The sequence below is a fragment of the Gallus gallus genome, chromosome 5 (genome assembly GCF_016699485.2).
Source record: "Gallus gallus isolate bGalGal1 chromosome 5, bGalGal1.mat.broiler.GRCg7b, whole genome shotgun sequence".
NCBI classification, from domain to species: domain Eukaryota; kingdom Metazoa; phylum Chordata; class Aves; order Galliformes; family Phasianidae; genus Gallus; species Gallus gallus.
Genome location: NC_052536.1, coordinates 9,578,695 through 9,590,936, shown reverse-complemented (window position 1 = coordinate 9,590,936; position 12,242 = coordinate 9,578,695).

Sequence of the window (12,242 nt, the reverse complement as noted above, 5' to 3'; positions counted from 1 at the left end):
CTTTTTAAGCAAAAGTACTTCTGATAATTCTCGTTTACCTAATTTGCAAACCACACAGAATCAAGACTTCACATCTTTTTGTAACATTACATTCTTCCTGGAATGAGCCCGCTAATAACAAGTGTTAAATAGAACAACAAAAGCACATGGCAGGGATTTTAATCACGAATGTAGCTAGATGCTCAGTTTTATAGATGTTCTCCAAGGGTAGCATTCTTTGCCATGCTTTAAAAAACCCCATTCTTCTCACATCCTAGCATGTTTACCAGGCTAACAGGGAAGTAAGTCCATACTTTGCAACACAGCAAATGGGGAAAGGAAATTTGGACAACACGCAGCAGACAGTCATCTGCTTTTGAAAAGGTTAGATAGCCATCTTAACACTGCACAGAATAAAATGAACCATCAATTTTGAGATTCCACAAAGGAAAATTAATAACAACAATTGTCTACTTTCAACTGCAAGAAAATCAAACACCACCGAAGCTAAAAAGGAAACAAAAGCTTAAAATCAGCACCGGAATCATTCTGCTTGGGGACCCCCAGAATTTCTCAGTCAGACCTTCTCAATTCACTCTAGGAAAAGCCCCACCAGAATACCTCCCAAGGGAGGTGTCACTCAACACCAGTACTGCTGGCAGAGTCTGTCCTTATTAACACATGTTGAGATTCATCTAACCTAGCTTTAGACATCCAAAGGGCAAACATTTAATTGTGAGTTTGTCACTGTAGGCTTTTCTACAGTCAATGGCGATAAACGGGCATCTCCAGGGGGCAATTCGTCTGACCTGCCTATTTTCGGCTGAGATGAATCACTCTCTGAAAGTGCCCATTTTTCTTCAATTGACTGTAAAGTGAATCTACAGTAACTACCCCAGATTTAGACATCTACATCTCATATTTTGTTGAAGACACCTGAACTCTACCCACTGTATCTGGAGCTCAAATCAGCATCTTCAGCAAATCAGCAGTGTGAACTATCTGTTCAGTAGAAGTGAAGTTTTCACACCAAACTACATTTCTGTTGATTTTCCAATCCCTGTCACGTATAAGAACACTGCCTTTGTTCAAGGTAGTTGCAGTTCCAAACCAATAAGTCTCCACTATACAAAAAATTAAAGTCAAAATTGAGTTTAACTCTGTCTGTTGCAGTAATAATGCCTTGGTTTGCTTTGTCCTCTTCAGAGTTGACTTCTACAGGGTAACTCTTCTGACTCCATCACTGAAGCACTTTCAGTACACACACTTGTATTATTACAGAACACAATGAGCATCTTTCATCAGTAATTTTTCTCTCCCTACAGTCACAATAAGCTTTTTCTTCCCAGACACATCCACTGACACAGAATTTCAATTTTTAGTTTTAAACCTTTGTCACTTCATAGCAACACACAAGTTGGATGTTCTACCAAAAGAGAGTAACAGTTCTACGCATCTCCCTTTCATAAGCAAGATCTTCCAGACACATAATCTTCCCCATGGGATAAGCTGATATTGCACATTCAGAAAGGTCCTTTCAATTATTTTTTTTAGACAGATGACCCATTAGAGAAATACCTAGCATTAGCACTGTATTCACAGATATACTCTACACCTTAAGGCTAAAATGAGTCCTCAGATAGAATCTAATCCATGATCCATCAGCATTTAACTTAGATGACAGTCCTATACGTTTTCCCTTTAATGAAAACCTCTTACCAGATGTCGTCTTCACTGATGTACAAGGTATCCCCATCTCTTTTTCTCAAGAAGCCTGAGCCAGCAACAGTATTTCTGTAACACAAAAATAGAAGATATTTCAGTTAATATGTTGCCAACTTGTTTACTCTAAGTACACTTTGGATGGTTTTTTTCTGGCTTTTGAGAAGACACAGCTTACAAAATGACTTAAATTAGTAGCTAAATTCATATACAAAGAAAGCATAATGGGAAAAACAAAAGGGAAACTAAGATAAGAAACTCTTCACTACTAAGATCTCCTTTATCAACATGGTCATTTTTAATATATCGCAACTATTATCACAAGAAAGAAACTTTGGGCACGTGACCAGTTAATCAAAAAAATCAGTTTTGTTCTGAGCTATCAATTTATTTCACTCTGCCTAACTTACAATTTCACTCTATACTGTTGCTACAGAGCAACCTATTTGCTCAAAACATGCCTCCAGCAGTCAGTCAAGTTATTGGGTATCTGGTTACTGATCTTCTTGAAGTTTCCCTGCAGCAGATTCTCCTCTCCCAGGCATGTGGAGGCAGAATAGTAACCCTGGCTCATGTAAAGCTGTGTGTAATGTCAGCTCTGAAACAGAGAGCTGTCACCTACCAACGTCCTATTCATTTACTGAATTCTAGCACATTTTAAGCATTGTTGTATGTAACTACCTGCATTCAGATGCTATGCTTAGATGTACTTTTGCGGAAGCACTACGCAAACTTTTTGCCATCATTCATAACAGTGCCAGAAAGGAATATATTTAACCAGAATCTTAGCTTAAATCTATGGCTTATCTCAAATGGGAGCAACATGATAGGTTTTTTTTTTTCCTCTCTCTCTATAAAAAAAAAGCATTGTAAATACTTTTTTATCCAAATCTAAAGTGTAAATCACTAACAATTTATTTATCAAGCAAGCATTTTATTTAGGTGGCTGCACAATAACCATGGGAAATCACTACTCCTACACACCAAATTTAAGAGACCAGACAGAACAAAAATAATCTGACCATTTAACCAAATACTGAAAACATCAACTGCTATGTAAAAGAGAGATTATGCGCTGCCCCACAGGCCTCTGCCAAAGCTGCCAGCAGCCCTGCTGAGGACCAAGACCCAGTGGTGAGGAGGTAGCCACACTAACACTGAGTGGGATGTTCTGGTCACTCTCAAAGGTGGTAGGACTTCAAGGGTAGATGTGGTACTGAGGGACATGATTTGGTGGCATGGTGGGAATGAGTTGAAGTTGGACTTGGTGATCTTAGTGGTCTTTTCCAACCTCAATGATGCTATGCTTCTAAAGGGAGCAGGAAGGGTATAACCTGTTCAGTAGATCTCACGTCTGAATTTCTATGCTCCTCAATGGAGCACATCACTGCACGCAGACACTCAGATGAGCAAATGTCACAACAAGGTCTGAAAAGCTAAAGGCTTTGAAACGGTCTGAGCTCTCAGAGCTCTTGAAAAAGTACTTAAATTCTGATTCCTCATTGTATCTTGAAGAGCCACCCTCATTTGGGGAGCCTAGACTCAAAGGGACAAGAGGAAAGAGGCAGAAGCAGACAGCTCCTGCCCTACAGAGTAAGTGCCAGGAGCCAGCACAAGTTGCCAGATGACAATTACGGGGCTACAATCACACTGCCTGTAATAAACAACAGCAGAAAGGAAGTGTATGTTGATTTAGGTTGCCTAATTAAAGTTAGCGACTGGACTTGACTAAATTGCCCCCTTTTCTGAAGGCCTCTTGTTCCTATGCATTCTCAAAACCCCCAGCTCTTTTTTCTTTTTCTTTTTTCCTTTTAGCAGAAGGAGTTACATTCTCTGTATACTGATGCAATATAGAGTTTTTTCCTTCAGGAAATCAGCAGCTATTTAGTTCATAGCATTATGTTTGAAGATTAATTTTGGTTTGATTCCTCTCCACGCTCTCTATACTCAAGTAGATAATGCTCTACAAATTTCAATTTTAAAAAGTGAAGTATTATTTCTTTGCAATACACAGCAAAAGAAAAAGAATTCTGGAGGACAAGAGCAACATGTAATAAATGTTTTCCTAATACAGTAGAAATAATAATCCTGCTCTTGTGTGGCAACCTTACAGTCACATTTCAAAGCAGAATAAGATATTATTACCAAAATAAAGTCCCGACAACACAAATTTATAAGGAGAATGGTGACACTAATTAGAAAGCGTTATGGGTGTCCATAGAGTAATACCTTGAAGATGTTGAATGGAAACATTTACCTCCATGCTACTGGTAGTAGACAGTCAAGTTTAGGAGCAGGTACTTTATGTTTAATTTGTCCTTGTGTAAAGCTCTTAGGCTTTGACTACTAAGGAGAGAAATGAAGAGGAAGTATCTACCCAGGTAAATCACAGGCCCTGTAAATCACAGCACTTGGAGCCTTGGCTTTCATAGTAAAAATAAAAAGCCTGGCTATAAAAATAATAGCAAGTCAAAGAAAATACCTTCCCTGATGGGTGTTGGGAGGTACTGGCACAAATGGCCTAATGATCTCTGTTAAATTTCCAGAAGAAAGGTCAAAAGCTAGCTTATCCCCTAGACTCTCTCATTCCAATTGTGTTCATGTTGGCAATACTTGAACTGAAGAGGTGAAGCAGAATTTGGCTCCACTGAGCTCAATAACAAAATTTCCACTGAACTTGCTGGAGACAGGATTTCATTTGTGGGGAGTAAAATATTCTCTTAAATCAAAGTTTGTTGCCTCTTGTCAAGACTGAGATCAAACATGTGGTGACTGCAGGATACCTGAACTGACTCATAGATCAACTGATTGCAGTTCATTTAATAATGGAAGGCACTCTTCTAATGTGCCATCTGAAATACACATCTACCAGTACTGGACAAGCCACCAAGAGCATCTGTAAGCACAACTGTGCCAGGGAACTTTCCCATTGGATTGGAATGACAGGAACAGCAAGATCATTTCCTTCCTCACCAAAACGTCCTTGGGTGAGGGTCAGCACAGCTGATCAGTTCACATGCCCAGCTATCAAAGTCAGTGGCAATTAGCAGTATTCAGCCCTTCAAAATTGTCGAAAAGATCACATTGTGAATGAAATTATGAGAACGGGTCAGAAGAGAAGTGTAAAGAGGTACATGCGTTTGCATCAAAACTAGTCGGCACTAAACAAGAAATCAATGGATATCAGTAAGCATCTTTCATGGTCCAAAAATATCAAACATTACTCAACATTACAAGCAGCCTTATCTGATGTCTCAAAGCCAAGCAAAAGCCAAAGGGCACCTTTCATCCATACGACTCCTTCTATACTGTTCCGCTGCATCATGTTTGATATCAAACTTTTCCATACTCCATGTTTCACTGAATAATTTTCAGCCCTATGAAACCTTCCTAAAGTATTCAAATTCACACAATATGAATATATGGAAAACAAGGCTTTTTCCACAAAAACATTCACTTGCATTACTTAGCAGAATGACAGTATGTTATTCTGGACAATCAACTCTGGAATCTTCCTCTAGGAATACACAAAACACTTAACAGCAGAGAAACAAAACTCCCTAACACTTCATATATCACAAGTGTTAATTGCACGAAGTTGCAAATGGTGGGGACAGAAAATAAATCATTAAGCACGAAGCATTTTGCTCTGCTTTTAAGTGTTGTGGAAACGAGAAAAAAAAAAAATCCCTGTATCTGAACACCTTTGTTTCACATTTACCAAGAGATACTTGGAACAGACTGCAAACAAGAAAAACTTCTGTATTCTGCAGCCTTTGAACGGAAGAGGACCAGCAACAGCTTGGAGATTTTTCCTATAGATCTTTAATTCCAAATGTAGGCAGAAAATAACATGAGAGCTGCTTCCCTCTTCAGTAACAAGCAAACCTAGCAAGTTCAGGAGCCAGCCAAACAGCACCAGTGACCACCAACAGATGACAGAAATTGCCACAGTCCTTTTTCAAAGCCGGCCTGCTAACCAGCTTCAATAACTTTTCAGGCAGCCTACCTGGTTTGTTTGCAGCTTTAATACACTGGTGGCTACTTATGCAAAAAAGGGGGAAAACTAATTAAATTTGTTTATGTATGTTATCGTGTGGAGCACTCATTTCCAGACATCAAGCTATGAATCATTAAATAACTGTTAAATTGGTCTCCAGGGATAGACGATGCCTCGGCGTTGAGCAGGCCCCCATCCCAGCAAAGCCAGGTGTGCTCTGCAGCGAGCAGGCATTAAAACTGCTTTAAAGGCCACGAGTTGGGTATGCAGCCAGGTCTCACACTGTGCTGTGAGTGGTAGGAAATCATGAGAACAGTGACAGCCCTCCTGTCAGAGTTACTCCTCCGCTTGATTAATGAGGGCATTTGAAAGACAATTAGCCAGAGCAGGTTTGGCTGCAACTGGCTTATCAATCAGGCACCCTCCATTCAAAACACTATTGCTTTCTTTTGTTTTTCCGTTGCAAAAGAATTGTATCTGCGGTACACAAACAACCAGGGACCTTTCGATGGTATTTGAAAAGAGGAGAGCAGAATGCAACAAACCACAGCTGAAACAGCATAAAGAGAAAGAAAGAAAAAGCCACAAGCTACTGATTACTGCAGCTCTCACCATATCAAACACCTCTAAGTTTAAGCTAAGTTTTCAACAACAGCAAAGAAACCCAATTACAAATGGTCACATTTGTAATGCAAAAATAAAATATTCTTTCATTAGAAAGCCCACTGTGAGCACTACTCTCTAGCTTCAACGTGTTTCAAACTTGAACTGTTTCAATTTAAGAAATGAATTCGTTGCAATAAATCATCAGTTTGATTTATCCATTAGTAATGCACCCATATCACTTTTCAACTACCAGCACAGGAGGAATTTAACATAACGGTGACTTTTCTTAGACAGCCCCTCTCCCAGGAGGGCATTTCATCTCTCTGAGAGCTTTGCCTCAACTGGGGTAAATCCTGACCCAACGTAAGCGATCAGCAAGATGGAATGGACTATTTAAACTATTTAAATATGTTAATGCCTTTCCTCAAGATCTGCATTTCCATCAAAATAACTTTCAAACTCAGAAAATGGTGAAGTGTTTTTTTTCCCCACCAGTCAATAAGTAGAGCTGTATTACTGGCTAATGTACTTCAATTGTTCAGGTACTAGTTCTGAATAACTCCAAGTTTCAAAGAGTAAGATTAAGTCTGAAGTGTGATGTACCACTTTTTCTTTCTGTTTACAGTTAATTTTCCCTGGTAATACCAGATCAGAAGCATTTTTAATGCACTACTAGTATAGTACTAAGTGACTGTATCTGCAATGCTAGCAGGCTCTTATTTTTTTTAAACATTGCTATAATCTATTTCAGAAGTGCGTTCACAAAATAGCTACATTGTGTGTGTTTGAATACTGAGCTAATAAAGAGGCAAATTAATCTCTGATTAGATTAGTTAGAGTACAAAGGCAGAAGGAGCTTCAGCATAGTCAAAAAAATCCTCTCTTGCTTTCTCATGTTGAAAGTATATAATAGTCCAGCAGACATGGATAGAGAACTATAATTGTTTATAAAAATCTGGGACAATTCCCACTGAGAGCTCAGAGCTTGTCACAGGGTTAATCTGCCAAACTACTTTTGTTAAGATCTTCACCGCCCCCAGCAGTGGCACCCACCAAGGGAGCACTGCTGTCAGCTTGCCACAAGCAGTTCACCTCCTGGCCCTGATCCAGGATCTGCTGCAGAGCACCAAAGGCTGTTTCAATGGATTTTAAATTGGTCCCCACACTCCTCTGAATTACAGAGGTGGTGGTGAAGTATTGGGAGATACCAGATGAAAAATAAAGACAACGTAAGGGGGTGTTAGATATCCAGCGAGTCCCCAGAGCCTTACCGTTTCTTGTATGGCACAGCATGGCTCTGGATCAAGTTCTTCCCTTATCCTTACTGCTTATCAAAAAGCCTTTGGACAGCCCAAACCCACACCCAAGCTTCATCATCTTGGAAAGGGCTAGCTGGCATTAACAAAAACCAGGCCTGAAACACGGTACCAGTGAAGCCCTACAAATGCTTGTAGCGCTGTGCTCAAGTCAATGTCTGGCCTTGCTTAGTTTACTGGTGTGGACATAGCCACTATATTTTACTTTAACTGGATTCAGGGCACACTAATTGGCTCCTTGCAAGTCCTAAATGCTTCGACAGTGCTTCAGCAAGAGAGTGGAAGTGCTGGGATAAATGCAGGCTGTGACCTGCACTATTAGCTTGTGATCATTTCAGAGAAGGGGAGATCAAGTGGACAGAAATAGGTCCGCTATTTTTATACAGATTAATACAAACTGCCAGCTTCCTCTGAATAACAAAGTTAGAAGGACCCTGGGCAAGTGACAGAAGCTTTGGGTTTTGTCATCACCTCTAAGAGAACAATTGTCTCTTTCTCCCCTTATTCATCAGAGACAGAAAGCATCCAGACACTTTGCTTTCTCAGCAGTTTGATGAAACAATGGCATGAACAAGAACAAATATTCTGCTACACATCCCAGGTATTACAAATCAGGGGTTGATAGATGATTTACAAAGAAAAAAAAATTTAGGGCACTTCATGAAGGCAGACCCTTGCATTTCCAGTGATCTTCATCTGCATCTGCTGCTGTTTACAGCGCTGGAGACAACAGTCAGAAATGCCCTTTGTAGAAAAACAACCCGAGATGTTTATTATGAAACAGATGATTACACTGCAGATTTGATCACTGCGTGGACTTTACACCTACTCCTCTATGATGCAAGAGGATTTTTTGCAGTGTTTTAATTCACAGAGGCTGAAAGCCAAGACAAACATTAAAGAAAATAATAATAGTTTTAGTTAAGAAACACATCTTGTTCCTTTCTTCCAAAGGCATCAGATTGCTTTCCAGACAACTACAGACATTTTCTTCTCCCTACAAGCGCGTATATGGTTCTCCCATTGGCTCCATCTTCTATGGCATACTTAGGGAGACTTCAAAGGTCTCAGAACAGTTTGAATCATAGAATGGCTTGGAGTGGGGAGGGTCCTCAAGGACAACCTAGTTCCAACAGCCTTGCTGGGGACAGAGTTGAAAGCATTACATTGAGCACCAGATCAGGCTGTCCGGGGCCCTATCCAACCTAGCCTTGAACACTTCTAGGGATAGGGCATCCAAACTTCTCTGGGCAGCATGTGCCAGCACCTCATTACTCTCTCTGTGAAAACTTTCCCTGACTCTTAACGTTTGTGCCCAACTATTTGGGACAAAGAGCCTAGCCAACCAGAAGCAGCAAAGAAATTTCGCCCCTCCAAACACGTGAAACAAGATCTAGAACCATGCAAACATACAGGCTTATCCCAAGGAAAAAGAAAGTGAAGGTGAGTTGCAGCCATGACTGCAGAAATGTATTCTTTCGTTGTCTATTTGAACCTCTGGCTCAGGCACAGTAGTTTAATTGACTTTCATAAATCAAAAAATAAATAAATACAACTCCGATCGGAAGGTGCATAAAAATGACCTTGTATCCTTCTTCCTTGGGAGAAGGTGGAGAAATGCTATCTGTTTAGGACAGATGGTTTTCACCTGGGCAAAAATGACAGAATATGCATCTCAGCTGACATTCCATTAACTACAATTTAGAAATTCCTCCTTAGCCTTATGAATTTTTTAATGCAAGTAAAGTTTACCTTGCTAATTGGTTCACTAAGTAACACATCATTGTTATTAAAAGGAGAAATGAAAACTTGCTGACCTAACATCCGTGGCTATGATTATTCTTGTCAGTTATTTTACATTTGGAAAGCCAAACAAACGCTGTATATAAAAACTAAATACTGCATTTGGCATATCTTCAAATTAGCTGTCTCACCATGCTTATAGCAAGCAAATTAAATGTCCTGAATAAGCATTAATCATCATAATAAGCTAATTATTGTCAGTTAGCTATCAAATGACGTAGCTATTATACCTTGCAAAGAATTTGGGAAAAAATGTCAATAAGATTCTAGCTACCTAAAAGCTACAAAAAGAAATAAATATTAGAATTTTTACCAGTGACCATTTGTAAAAACATAGGTACATTATTTTGACTAGTTTGAGCATTACTCTGGTTTTCTAACATATAAAGATTTACTGTTTTTCAGTAAATGATATTTAATCTGAAACCCTTTTTGTACACCTGCACCTTCTTTGCTTTCTTTGGCCATACACGACCGCCACAGTACTTACAGATAGCAAAGAATTTAAATGTTTTACACAGAGCTAAATGTTTTAGAAGGGATAAAGTATGCATGAATGTAGAACTGCCACTTGAAGCCAGTATGTTAGGACCTCGGAGTATATATTTAATAAAGAATGGATGCATTCTTGAATGTAAATGGATACCCAGTGCTTAAATGGAACCGAAACACATGAATACACAAATAATACCAACACATTGAAAATTAAGTCTTAAGCATTTAAAAATATCCTTAGAAAAAACGTACAGTTGGCTTTCAAGAAGCCTACCTGGTATTTCTCTGCACTGTGAGGAGAAGGCTTCTCTCAGCCAGTTCATTTATATCCCTTCACATAACACATTTGTCTCATTTACACAGAGGTTTCCCTAAGGTGCCCACTGCTGCAGTATTCCTTCGCTGCTGTTAATGTATTCACCTTCACATTGCCTTCAGGACTGGGAAGACACCAGTGTTATTTTACAGATGGAAAGCTGATATACAGGATGTAATTTCTACAATGTCCCAGAGGAAATCCACCTCAAGAGTAGAGATCAGGACTTCCTCTCCCTTATCCTGACCAGAACTGGATAGTCCAGGTTGCTAAAAAGGGCTCTGAGTTGCAAAGAAAACCTATGAGAAACGAGTAGAAGCTCCAGGACACACCGGTCTTCCCTTACTGCCTTGACCACAGGACCATCCCAGGAGAGCAATTCCGCACTTATTTTTTTTTTTCTTTAAATAGCTTGGTTACCGAAGTTTTTCTGCTTCACAACGTTCTGTCTATAACACAGAGTTAAAGGAATATGAAAAACAAAAATAGGATACCTCCACAGAAAATTCTAGAGGTAATTAAGGGAACAGTTAGCAAGATATCGAATGGCAAACACTTAGTTATTTCCAGAATGTAACATCACTTTCCAACCCACCACTGCCATTTAAGCAGCCAGGGTGCCACAGACCTTTCTGAGCACACCTCCGTAGTTGACACCATCAACTTTTAGGACAATGACTGTTTCATAGGATGCAGTCGCCATTTCTGTTTAAATTTATCTCCTTCATACAATCATATAACTGCCTGTGTCAAAATACCTATTTTTCCATGAAGGTAGACTACGTAATACGAAACAAAAGCCTGAGGATGTCCTCCCTCATAATTTGCTGCCAATCTTTGTCCCCAAGCGTTCTTGGCCACGTTGTTGTGTTTGCTGTCCTGTCACTGAGAATGACATTGAATGTGGCCAGAATCAGTTCCTGCAGAATGCCTTTGGAAATGGTCAATGCAGTGAGGGGCTCTCCACTGACAGCTACCCTTTGGCATCTGTCAGTGAGCCTGTTTGCAGTTCATTTGCTTCATACAGCAGGGACACGCAAAACACTGTGTTCTTCATTCAGACATGGTATCTAAAGTTTTTTGAACCCTAAATACTCTTTGTCTACACTGTTCATTCTCTAGACTTTTAACCACATAAGAATACTGGAAGCATCGTTGATGAAGTCTTTTCATCATAAAAGTATGTTGACAGCCATTAGCCAGGTTTCAATTTTTTAACTCCATGTATTGAATTCACTATCAACCTTTCCATTAGCTTACCTGCAATCAATTGCGAGCTCAGTACTCTGCACAAATAAAATTTACAGCTCTATAATCTGGTACAATATTATCACTCCATGTTTCAAAATATGTGCAAAAAATCACATGCTTTAACAAAAATGTAGGTGGACCAGAGATCATCTCAACTACATCCTTTAGGACTCCTGCATTGAGGTCACTCAATACTGCTTGTACTACTACTACAAAAAAGTTTATTTTTAAAAGACCGTTTCACCATTTCTAAGTAAACTATTAAGGGGTTTTGAAGTTGCTCATTGCTTTGAGACAGTATTTGGACACAGTACCATGTTTCCTTCCCAGTGCAGCAAAAGTACTTACTAGGTCATATGTGGCAGGTGTCTTTATTCGTTGGTGAGAGGTTTTTTTTTTTTTCTTCCAATATGAGGTATTTTGAGGTTTCCATCTATTAAAGGATCTAGACAGTTACTGGGATGTGTGGTCTTTTTCAGTAACTAAATATGCCATAAAACCTGTTGTCTTTCATCCTGTCAGCTTCCTTTCTCAATTTTTATACTCCATTACTTCTATTTTATAGGAACTTAAATAGAAATACCAATTGATACATAAGGGTATATATAGCATAATAATCACTTATTCCAAGTGTGACTTCTATCTGGCTCTGATACAAAACAGAACTTTTGGCTTCCATAGTCTCAGGCAACCTTAAAATAACTCTCAATTTTAATTTCCATTTTTCTGCGTGTGATTTTCAATTTCCACCACT